Source organism: Lissotriton helveticus, chromosome 3_1 (genome assembly GCF_964261635.1).
Source record: "Lissotriton helveticus chromosome 3_1, aLisHel1.1, whole genome shotgun sequence".
Classification (NCBI taxonomy): Eukaryota; Metazoa; Chordata; class Amphibia; order Caudata; family Salamandridae; genus Lissotriton; species Lissotriton helveticus.
In genome coordinates this window covers 1,487,582,143-1,487,594,713 of record NC_136061.1, presented here as the reverse complement: position 1 = coordinate 1,487,594,713, position 12,571 = coordinate 1,487,582,143, and the positions used below count along the sequence as shown (strand labels likewise).

At 42.9% G+C, this 12,571-nt stretch overlaps 1 protein-coding gene across 4 annotated transcripts in view; it reads right to left on the bottom strand.

Annotated features, from left to right (window-relative positions):
• The window catches only part of LOC144823538 (uncharacterized), a 428,207-nt gene that overhangs the window by 189,095 nt on the left and 226,541 nt on the right, over positions 1-12,571 (bottom strand). The gene's annotated exons all lie outside the window — the stretch shown is intronic.

Below are 12,571 nucleotides of genomic sequence, written 5' to 3'. Positions count from 1 at the left end.
AGGCCTGTAGCTCACACAGGAGGTCAGTCAACTGACCCTTGGAGACACAGTGGTAACCCTGGGATGAAGGCAAGCAGGTCCAGTCGTCCTTCTGAGACAGAAAGACAGTCCTTCAAGCAGCAGGGCAGTCCTCTGACAGCTGAGCAGTCCTCCTATAATCCCACTGGTCCAGGAATGTTCTGATCCGTGGCTCTGGAGGTCCAATTATTTTTCCTGTAAACAGCCATTTTGGGGGTGGGGGTGTGTGTTGCTGCCTGTCCTACCTCTACATCGGGTCCTGGAAAGTTCTTCATCTGTAAAGGTTCCAAACTCTCTGAGGGTTACAAAAGGCAGAGCAGACTTGCTGTCAGGTTATTTTGTGCATGCAGGAGGCAAACCTCTATAAAGCATAAGAGGGCTTGGGTATAGCCTCTCTCCAGTCAACCTGCCAGGATGCCCTGTGTCCACACCTAACCCCCTTTTGTATTATTGTCTGGAAGCAATATGCATACACCCAACAGCAGAGCCATTCACAGCCATGTGACCCAAGACACTGGCAGATGGTACAAATGGTTAGGCCAAGAAAATTCCAACTCTCTAAAAGTGAAATTTTCAGGCTTAAAATGTTATAACTTAAAATCCGTCTTCACTATTGAAAACGGCATATCACTTACTGCTCCCAATCCAAAGGTAGCACTTAACAAAGGCAATAATGTACCTTAGTGTTAGTCAATAGGAGAAATAGGCCTTACAACACTGAAAAACGACTTTAGAAGTTTCCCACTGCCAAGGCACCTATAATTAAAAACACACATCATACATTTTAAATACAATGCAAAGTCTTCACGGCCTACCTTACGGGTGATGTTTAAATATTAAAAAGGGAAGGTTTAAGCCTGGCAAAAAGTTTACTTTGCCAGGTCGAAATGGAATTTACAGCTGCACTGCAGGCCAGGCTTGAGACATGTTTAAACAACTCCTTTAGCAGAATGAGTGCTGCAGGCCCACTAGATGCATTTAATTTACAGGCCCTGGGTGCGTTTAGTACCATTTACTAAGGCTTTCAAAGTATATTAAATTATTAAATTAGATGTAGGGCAAGCACGAGCACTTTAGCAATGGTCAACAGTGGTAAAAAGCACAAAGTCGTAAAGTAAACACAAGCATTTACAATGCAATGGTTTCGCCTTTGGAAAAGTTAGAGCTATTGGCATTGTAAATGACAAAATTTGTATTTATGTGTTGGTTTTGAAAACAGATAAATAAATGGCATTGTCATTTACATTGCCATTAGCTTAATCTCAGAATGTGGGGCACGGTACGGCCTACAGCTTCACACTATGAACATCACCATCAGAAGATAAGGTATATTGTGGGGATAACTCAGTCCTGTAGATAGCACTAAAAATGATCCACCCCATAACCATTGAGCTTCGACTCTAGTTCCAAACATACGGACAAACTTGAAGCCCTTCCAGTGGACTTACAATTTGTCATGTTTCGCTCAAAAAGATGAAATATCACTCAATTCAAAGGCAAACGGAGTAGAAACTCAGCAACCTTCATTACAAGTTAGGCACACATGGAAACTGCACACCTGTAGGAAGTTGTGCAATTACTGCGCCATTTTGAGTTTGAGGCCTTGCAGCGGGGAAGGATGCACAACTGCTAATGAGGACCCGCCTGTATTGTAAAGGCAATGAAAGCAGGTATTCTGGAAACGGCACATTTTTTACAACTACGTTTTAGTATCTGTATATTCTTTGCTGTTTTGAAGGGTGTGTCTAAACCTTTATTCAAGCAGTGCCTCTATAGATTGAGTTTACACCTGCCACGTCCTTCACCCTGTGTTTTGCCACCTGCCCCACGCATTCAAAAGGAAAATATTGTAGCACTCAATCAGCATGGCTTTAACACCTGGAAAATAAACGACGCCTTGCTATTAAGAGCTCACAGACTTTCAGGAGTTTCCATTGGGCGAAGGGACACTTTCTGCCTGCCAAGTTAGCACAGCCTTTCCAAAAGTTATTCCGCTCGCCAGTTTCAGCTCTGCTATGACTACAGACGAGATTGCTTTTCTTTTTTTTGTGTTTGTTCATTGTGTAGAAATGTCATTCGCCTCAGGTAGTTTCCAGGATTATAGCTGTGTGCTTGTTGCAAAGCTCCGCCCTCCCTCTCTCCCAGTTGAACGCAAGTAACCACTGGGGTCATGCACTGCAATGGGAAACCTCCAGTTCACAGGCTCCGCTGAAAGAAGTTTCCGAGGGAGGACTTTCTCCCACACAATTATACGCAACAAGAAAGTGAAATAAGCAATTATTTCATTAAATGCCTTAGACACATGGCCGCGCTGCGCATTAAAGAGGATTATTAAAGCCCTGCGGCTCCTCCTACCTTTGCCTTCGTAAACAGCCTGTAATCTCTGCAGCAGGGCGTCCAGGGCCATGTCTCCGGGTCTCGGCCAGATCACATCCTCTTGTGAAGCAGAGCTGCAGGGCGAGCATGTTCCTTCCACGGCCGCCTGCTCTGCGTCAGTGCTCCGCAGCCCTGCATGGCAATGACTCCCCTGGCTGTGGCACGAGGTGCAGCCGAAAGCGCAGGCAGGCAGTAGCCTTCTCCTCTGCTGTGCGCTGCCGGCCGCCATCTTCGGAAAAATGAGCACAACAAACTAAAAAAAAAACCCGCCCACTGCCGCATGACGTGAGCAGAAAGCCTAAAATTCTCGGGAACGCCCCCGAATCTGCTCCGCAATTGACGGACAGATCTCTGTTCCAATGGCTAGCCTCCATTTATGGAGCTAGCCAATGGAACAGAGGGCGGATTCCCAAGCCACATACTGTAAACATTAGAATTCACCTGCACCGAAAAGCTGCGCGGTGTGCAGCTTTCGACGAGGCGAAACCTAAAAAATGAATTCAGCAAAACAGGAGGGTTAAAGGCAAAAGGTTTGGGGGAATACCAAACCAAGGACGTCAGGTCTAACTACAAACATTTTACTATTGAGTTTTCTAGTTGGAAGAAATAAAATGTATTTTAAAATAGACACCATTCTGAGGATGCTATAACCGGCATGTCATTTTCTCCCACTTCACTACTTTCCACATTTTGCTTGCACAGTCTCTGGACTCGGAGACAGTGGCTGCGTAAATCATCCAGTTTGTCTGCCTGTTCCTTATTTACCATAGAGCAGGCCATGGACAGGGGCAATAAAATCCATTATTGTACACAGAGGATACTTTCATTACTAATCCAGCATTTTCAGCACACTTATTCTGCAGAGCGGTTGGACTGTGCTTTCCGATGTCCCTCTTTTGACGCTGCTCCACCAATAACCAAAACATTTCATGTGTATTAACAAATACACCTTGCAGCAGCTTCAGTGTATAATGTGAGAATGGGAGACATTTAGAGGTGTGTACCACTATGTGTTATTGAGCAGATTATATCTTTCAAATCAATCTTGTTAGCTCCAGCATATTATCTTTATGTCAGATCAATTTAAATGGAAATGGTAGTAGAGAGGCCATGAGTCTGGCAGTAGGGTATACCACCAGCTTTTTTTGGAATTGTATATCATGCGATCTGCGTGCAAACATCAGTCTTCAACCCCATTTACTGGGTATTGGTCTTTTAATCCATATGTCAAACCCTTGAACTGTAGTCACAGACATATAACTTTACCCAACATGGTACAGTACAGCAACTATGCGCAGCAACATACATCACTTGACATTTCTACACAAATACCAGCAAACTGACAATATCACATGCAAGACTCACTCTGTTGGATCGGGAGACCTCAACTGGGTGCTAAAGAACCACCTATACTCCTCATATGTCCACCTTTCCTAAGAGACATGTCTCTTTGGCAAGGTTGATATATTTCCTCTGACAGAAATCTCCCCGGCCAGGAGGACACAGGAGGAACCTAGGCAGACAGACAGTAAGTCTGTGCATATCGTAATATTAATGAATCAGATAATGGACTACATTATTCAGAAAAGATTCACCTTTGGTTATTTTATGAAAACTAGAATTTTGTCTGAGGATCTTTATAGTAGAAGCCAATGTGCACTGGAGGCAATATACTTTGGTGTAGAACATCGAAAACAGGCAGGCCAACAGATCTTCAGCCATCATAGGAAGAAGCAGAGTTCTAGCGACTGTCACAAGCCCTGACTTAACACATGGGCCGTGGATAAAGATAATGACACTAACTTCTAACCCCACTTATCTAAATACCCTTAATTCTGAACCACAGACAACTAAACTTTAGTAACATTTAGAGCTGAATAATAGTCAGAAAAGGCATTTAATATGCCTTGCAACTTGCACACCAAATGCAATTCTCATCATTTCACCCTTGATGTAACAAAAGTCTTGGCAAATAATATGTTAAGATTTACTATCTTAACTGGACAGCATAGTATAACATCTTTTCAGGTTTTGGAGAATAGACACTATTCACAGTAATCCTGCAAGCAATATACTTACCTTTTCAGACAGTATTCAAAGTAACGAAAGTAATTTCTTTTTATGGTATTTCGTGAAATTCCTAGATTATTACACACAAATGTGTGTAATTATGCAAAAAGCAGTAAAAGCAGACACACTTCCCACTTATAACATTCCTTGAGATCAGCATGTAATGTGGCATGCATGATCAGTCCTTTTAAGTCAACCGGTTTCCTGATTGAGGCTATAAGGCTCTATTCAGCGTCCTACCACTCTCCGAGCATCACTTTTCGACCCAGAGGTGCCAATGGCCCCCTATCACTGTGTTCCTGGACAACTGCTCAACACTCACTACTGCTTTGGAGAATGGCAAAGATCTGCAGATTTAGGAGCTGTCTCTTCCACCTCTCCTATCATGGTGGAAAGGCTACCATGATTTCTTGGCCCCCCTCCCATCTCAGGCGGAGGTGGGGTTTGCTGCAGCGCCTGTCTCCAAGATGGCGACTGGGGTCAGTCATGACTACCGCCGCGGGGGACTCCTGAGGTACTGGGGCACTCCCAAACTGAGCTGGTGGGACGTTCCACGGGATCAAGTATCTCTCCTGATCTCAAATCATTGGTCATCGTCCTGTTCTGGATCAGCCCTCACCCTAGCCCGCTCCTGCCTACCCTCCATGACACTTGACTCGGAGATCTTTCCATCGGCAGCTGAGACCTAGACATTTTGACTAACGCCCTGTGGAGCTACCTCGCGAGCTAAAGGGGAGATGGGCTATGGATTTCCCTCCTTGAACATCACCTACCCAGCCGGTCTTTGGGCACACTCTCCTGTGTCTCTCTACTGGACCTTTCTCCCTTCTCCTCTTCACCATACCCCCTACACCCCTCCTCTCTACTCTTCTCCTCTTTCCTGCTATTGACTTTTGCCCTCACACATCCTTACTCATAGTTCCCACCCTGTCTATCCACTGGACTTTCTTCTGTGAACTTTCCCTCGTCAGTTGAGACCTAGCTATCTGACTGATGACCGATGGAGCTACCTGTTTCGCTATTGGGGTGATGGGCTGTGGATTCTCTCCTTGGACTTCACCTACCCAGTCGGTCTTTGTGCAGACTTCCTTTCGTCTCTCCTGCCATCTTTTCGTCTCTACTATTTTTTTTATTTTTTATTTATTTTAGCGATTTCTAAAGCGCCTGGTGACCCAAGGGCATCCCCGCGCTATGAAACTTGAATTCCTATTGAGAGGGAAGGTGATCGAAGGGTGTTATTTAGGAAACAGATGGGTCTTAAGATTTTTACGGAAAGCAAGGTAGTTGGGTTCCAGTCTGAGGGCGCGAGGCAGTGCATTCCAGCCCTTGGCCGCCTGAACGGAGAATTGTCTGCCTCCTGTGCGGGCTTTTTTGAATCTGGGGATGCAGACTAAATTCTCCTTTTGAGATCGTAATGATCTGGTTGCTATATAGGGTGTGATCATTTTACTTAGGATCGCTGGACCAGATCCGTTGTAAAGCTTGTGTGTTATACTACCGTCTTTTCCCTCATCCTCCCCCTTCACCCTTCACCCTTCCCCCTCCCCCTCCTCTCTATTTGTCTCACCTTTCTTTTCTCTCCCAATTTGTTGCTTAATTTTTTACATAATGTGTATTTGTTTTCATTCCCTTAACATTGGGTAGCCTAATGTAAAGTGCTCTGATACTTACAGGTCTAGCCAGCACTATATATAACTCATAAATAACGTTCCTCTGAACTTCTGTTGGACCTTCGAAGACGCCCCATGGGCGTCAAAACTGTTTGTACTCACCTCGATGCACGAGCAATCTTGGCCGATGCCCGGTGGAGCTGTCACATGCAGATAAAGAGGAGTCTGGCCCTGGTTTCACCCCCTCGGCCGTCACTTACCCAGTCGGACATCTGACATTGTTTTCCTCGTTTCTCTAGTTGTGTATTCCCTTCCTCCCTCTGTGACTATGATTTAAGTGATGTCACTATGTAACCTGTAACTCGCTGTAACTCATGTAAAGCGCTCTGATACCTCCGGGTCTAGCCAGCGCTATATAAAACTTTTCAAATAAAATGTTCACATGGCCTTCAGCCGAACGCTGCGGGTATTGGCTGCAGAGACTGGTCTTCAGAGAAGTCTCCCACCCAACCCTTCCCTGTCGGAAGACCATTGCTGCACACAACCCTTGGTTGCGTGGAATGGCGATTTACTACAGTCAACCAAATACCCATGAGATCAACCGCCAGTTGCATATTCAGTTTGCAAGTTAAACTCAATTCTGGTAGCTAACATTTCATTCAAATCCATCAAATGGTGCAAAGTAATTAGCGAATCAAGCATTTTTTGGATCCTCAGCTTTACCAATGCCCCCTTGTCAGATCTGCATGAAATCAGGAATCCCTGTACTGGGCTAAACTTGCCATGCCAACAGAAAATTGAACATGCAAATTCCTAACAAATTTCTTTCAGATTTGTCAACCGGTGCCAAAGTAATTAGCAAATAAAATATTGGTGAACTTCAACATGTCAAAATATGTTAAACATTCGAGGCACCTGCCAAATTCCGTGCAGATATATGAAATGGCACTAAAGGTATTAACACAATCAATGCTTTTTTGACTCCATGTTTAACTCCTCTCCCTACTTTTAGTGGAGTTAAAACCTTATTTCCGAGCACTGGGATTTACTTGCTAACACCCTGCAAACCTTCATTAACATTCATCATACCGTGCCAATGTTGCCAGCAAATGATCACTTTTAGCCCTTTTTCTTTAACCTAAAATAAACATGCTTAGTGTCCTCCCTATCTCACACAGCCTCTGTTAGTCAATATCCTGGCCTAAAATTATATAAAATCATTATGGATTACAATTTTCACATCTACTGTAAGTATCAGGGGCCTGATGTACAAAGTGTTTTAACAGTCACAAACCCTCAGATTCGGTGAATTGGAGTGCTTGCAACCGGTTCAACACTTTATGTAATGTACTAAAGCCAACTAACGATTCGGATAGATTTTCCAAATTGTTCAATGGGTAAGGTAAACATTAAGAAATCGCTATCTGAAAGGGGCATCTTAAGCTCATCCCTTCCAAATATCGATTCCTTAACGTATGTATTACATTTTGTGACCAAAATCTGGTTGTAAAACATTACTATTTTACCACCAGGTAAAAACTGAAGGTATGCCATTCACAAATGGAAAGGGCCCCCAGAGAACCACTTCCCCTTAGTGAATGTTGATAAAAATGTTTTTTAAAAGTAATCAGTAGTCCATGGGGTTGTTCACAAAATGCCCTTCCAGTCATTGTGCAATTTACGTCCACTTTCTGCAAACGGAAAATTCGTACATCAGGCCCAATATTTGAAGTGGTATATATTTTGGGAAGCTACAAATCCTGTGTAAGAAATATTTTTGATGGCCTAATAATTAGGACAATTTGTACCAAGTCCACAATTTGGTAACATAACATGCTCCGCTTTCGAGCTTGGATCTAAAAGGTGCTCCATGGAGCTGAAAGTGGATTCGATCCACCTTATTTTTTTTTAAAAAACGATAACACCTATGAAGTAATCAATAGAATGGAGGCACTTTTGCAACTTGTGTGACCTAAATTGGAGACCAAGATAATCAAAACCGGTTGACAATCTGTAACCTGTTACCAGTGAGCTAGAAAAATGTTTTGGGTAGATTCCTCTTACCCACAAAAATAATTTTGAATTGAGGGGTGTTAAGCTCCAGCTGTGTTCCAGGAAATCTCAACTTCCACTGCCCAAGCCCTTAGCAATGAAGATAAAAAGTCACAGATTCAGCAATATTATGAAGACTTCACAAACCGAAGGATGGAAATAAAAGTAAAGACCCTAGGAAGTCCAGTTCTAGGACAGAAACCCACATTTGCATATCCACTTTATGTATGTTAGTGATGGATTGTTAAGGGAGGCTTTGACACAGAAGGTTCAAATGATTGATTTGTCTGCTTGTTTTCATTTACAGCAAGAAATTACACTCAATCCATTATGGATTTGTTTGAAATAGGATAACCCTAAAAAATGGATCAACCTTTAATTTGCCTGAAATAACTGAATTGACGCTCTTGGTTCTGAAGCGCTACGAGGCCTCCGGGTAGTTAGGCGCTATATAAATATTCTTTCAATTCAATTCAATAACATAATGCCAACAGACTATTCCACAAGGTCAAAGGAAGGCAGCATGAAAGGGTCCACAGACCGCCGATGGCCCATTTGGCGGTAACTCAGTTTGTGATTCCCAATTTGCTAGTACTGTAACTAATGCTGGTTCGAGGATCCAAGTAATTCCACCATGCTTTTCTAGAGAGTACCATTTTTCCTCATACCCTCTGGGAGACACCGATCAATTTACCTTGGCAGTATGGAACCAAGTTACTGTGACTTAAATACAGCCTGAAAAAATATGGTGTCCTATCATCATCAACATTACATTATTCAATTAATACAAGTTAATGATAAAAGTATGTATACATCACTGTTAAAAATGTTAAAAGAAGCAATTCATCAGTATCAGTCAATAAATGATTTCCTGGATTTCAGACACATACATAAAAAAGAGGCAACACTAACAGGTTAGTGGATCAGGCAGCATACGTAAACAATACAGGGCCAAATGACATTGTCTAAAATTGTGCTTACGTAAAAGCTGAATTAAAAACCTTTTCCGTTGGTTACAATAAAATTTGCAGAAAAAAAGACGTGCAAATTAGACTGTTGTGAAGTGTCATCACATGGGCAACACAGGAGATCATTCGAAGGAAAGATACCAGCAGGGTGGCCCAACATGCAAGAGATATAGTTGGGCCGAAACCTTAGTAAAATAAACCTGTGCCGTGGGATTGTTACAAAGTCCAGATAGGGGGATATCCCCTCAACCTACAATGGCCCTTCAATATATTCTCTAACAGTAAGTTTATTACGCTGTACATGCAATCTCCCATCTTTAGCAGCAATCATAAAACAGGTCTTTAGTACTTGTTTCGAGACAGAGCCACATTTTTCTGGCGATTCAAATAAGCTACCTAAATCAAGAGTGTATAAATTATCTTTCACATACTTTAGCAATGAAAGGTTCTCCTGGTACTCATGAGATAGGCAATCCTGTATTATTTGTTGGGTCAATGACACTGTCTCTACGCCAAACGGAGTGCCATAAGAGGATGGGAGTAACATTTATCCAATAAATTATATAAGGGATGCTTAGTTCTACATGTACATTTTAATTGGGACAACAGGTGGGGAGACTCATCATTGATTTCCAAAACAAATCCTCTATTCTTTGGATCCTCTTTGCGTCAACATGGCCCCACACCCCTGCACCATACGTGGCTACTGCCCCTGATTTAGCCCATAGACCTTTCTTAAAATGTCTGGGTTTCTTGTTCCCAGCTTATTTGAGAATGAGCGAATAGCAATAGTGCCCTTTTCTAACATAATCCCATGGTTCTCTACCATACTCCTCCAAGATGCCTTATAGACGAAAGTGATTCCTAGGTATGGAAAAGACTCCATCTGTGCCACTTTACGATTTGAGATAAAAAAGGATGGTGGTTTAGTCAGTTTTTGCCCTGCAATTAAAACAAATGACTTGGATTAATTTGTACGGAGATCCAAACCTTTCATAAAATCCACATAAATGTTTAACATTGACTGGAGGGATCTTTCCCGTCCGTGCAATTAAAACTGCATCATCTGCATATAATAAAATTGGGATGTGCAACTTTCTCATTCTGGGCACATCTATGTTTCTAGTATTTTAGACTCCACTCCATCAGTATACAGCGAAAATAAAAAAGGTGCAAGAACGCACCCTTGGCTAGCTCCTCTCGTTACTGGAAACCACCTAATGCATTCTCCCTGTGACCCATACCTAACGCATGCTTCAGCCCTTGAGTACAATTGTCTAATAAAGGTAACACTGCTTGGTCTATCCCCATTTCCCTCATAATTCTTTAGAGCCGTGGGGGAGATACACAATCAAAGGCCGCACTGAGGTCCATAAAGGCCAGGTATAAATTGCCTTGCTTTGTCTGAGTATACTTTGCTATAAGCAGGCTCAAATTCAGGCATTGATCTTGTGTGCCTCTCCCTTTTTGACACCCATATTGTGCAGGGATCAGGAAATTATTTGTCGATGCCCATGTCTCCAATCTATTTAATAGCACTCTGCCCATTAATGTTGCTGTGCTTTCTAGAAGGGAAATAGGTCTGTAATTTCAGGGGTCTTGCTTGTCACCTTTTTAAAAAATTTGAACTAAAATGGCTTTAAGCCAGGAGGCGGGAGGTCCCTCTCTTGCTATTGCATTAAAGGTGCTAGTGAGCAGCAGACTCCAAAGGTCAGGGCCGTGTAAAAATCTATTGGAGCAACATCGAAGCCGGGCGCCTTATTGCTGGAACTTTGATCCAGGGCTATACGTACCTTCCAGTTATCAAAAGCGAGGTTATTAATAGAAGATGGAACAGACTCTGCATCCATAGGCCCTGGGCTCGCTGGAGTTGCATTAAAGATGTTAGTGAAGTGCGCCACCCAAGAGTCTTCATCCACATGCGTATCCTGGAGCATTAGATTTTTAAAATGGGGTGTTAAAAAATCCCTTACATTATTTGTGACAGATGCAGCCAATAATTTCTCCCAGGCTTCTACTTTCAGATTCTTTAATCTATTCTTCCTTGCCATCAAATAACTTATATGGTCCTATCATTTACAAAAATTCTGCCCTACTGTAATTAGCATTAGAACATCTACACCCAATGGAGCTATATTGTTGTAAACCATATTTAGGTCACAATATTTATGTCAGATTATATTTTGGTTATCAATACTCTGACACATAATTGTCGTGCTCGTGCCTTGTTGTCTCAGGAGTACCGTGGAGCTTGACGTATAGTACCCAACTTCACCCCTATCACCCCCCGGTGTCAGGTTGCAACACTGACACACAAGTGGTAACCAGGGGGAAAAGGGGGAAACACAACAAGGAAAGGAGGGGAAGACACAGCAACCAGCAATCTTCACTCGGGCCTGGTTCTTGCTCACCAGAACTGTGGCTAAAGAGAAAGCAGAACGTTAGTATAGTCCCCTCCCTATACCTTCTATCAGGGTGTTACATAAGGAAGAATGGGTGGTATGTGTACCTAGAGAATGCAAGGTGTTTAGCTGTTCCCCCTTGGAGTAAAGCATAGAGGTATAACTGGATATGAGGAAGTGAGTACTCTGAAAACAAGGAATGGCGGTTAATAATTGTAAGGCTTGGAGACTATTCTATATTAGGCTTTTCTATCTCTGAACGCACCTCATGCAACCAGTACACTAGTAACACTGTGAGACTACTCCGAAAACCCTGAGCACCTTGTTGAATAATCACAAGGAACAATAGGCAGGAGTAATAATACAATAGATTCACTGAATTCTCCTTAAGACACCAACCGATACCAAAATAAGCGGCAGGAACAATTGCCAACGGCAATGAGCTCTCACAAACAAAGAGACAGACAGAGAGCTCTAACGATCGTATAATAATGCAAATCAAACTTTTCCAAAGGACAAGATCAGAACGCGAAAGAACAGGCTTGTTCTTTAAACCAAGACTTCCAACATAAAACAAACTAAGACAAAAAGAAAGACGTAAGGCCAGAGAAGCCTGTACTCACGGTAATGCGGTAAACGCCGCAAACGAGACGCCAACCACTAGCTCCTCGGACGGAACCCCACCAGTGACCCGGAACGAAACACTGATACTGGCTAATCGCGAAGCACTTCCTGGAGTGCTAGGCGGGCTTAAGTACGTTACTAATTCCAGTGCGCATGCGCAGGTGCGCGCGCATACGCCGGGGAAGCTTTCTTGCCAATCATTGCTTTGTCTGTTTTGCCAGCCCCGCATTCTAACTCGGATTGCTCGTGGGCGTGTTGTGAGCAGGCATGACAATAATCCACTGGTGCAGAGGAGTTGCACCACTTTAGAATAGCATTGAGAAAATGAATAGAGATACTTTCCTCACATTGGAAACAACGCTACTTATCTGGAGTGCAGAAGGATCATCACAAAAGACATGAGCTATGCACATAAAAAAAGGGAAACTGTATTCTTACAATTTCAGCCCGT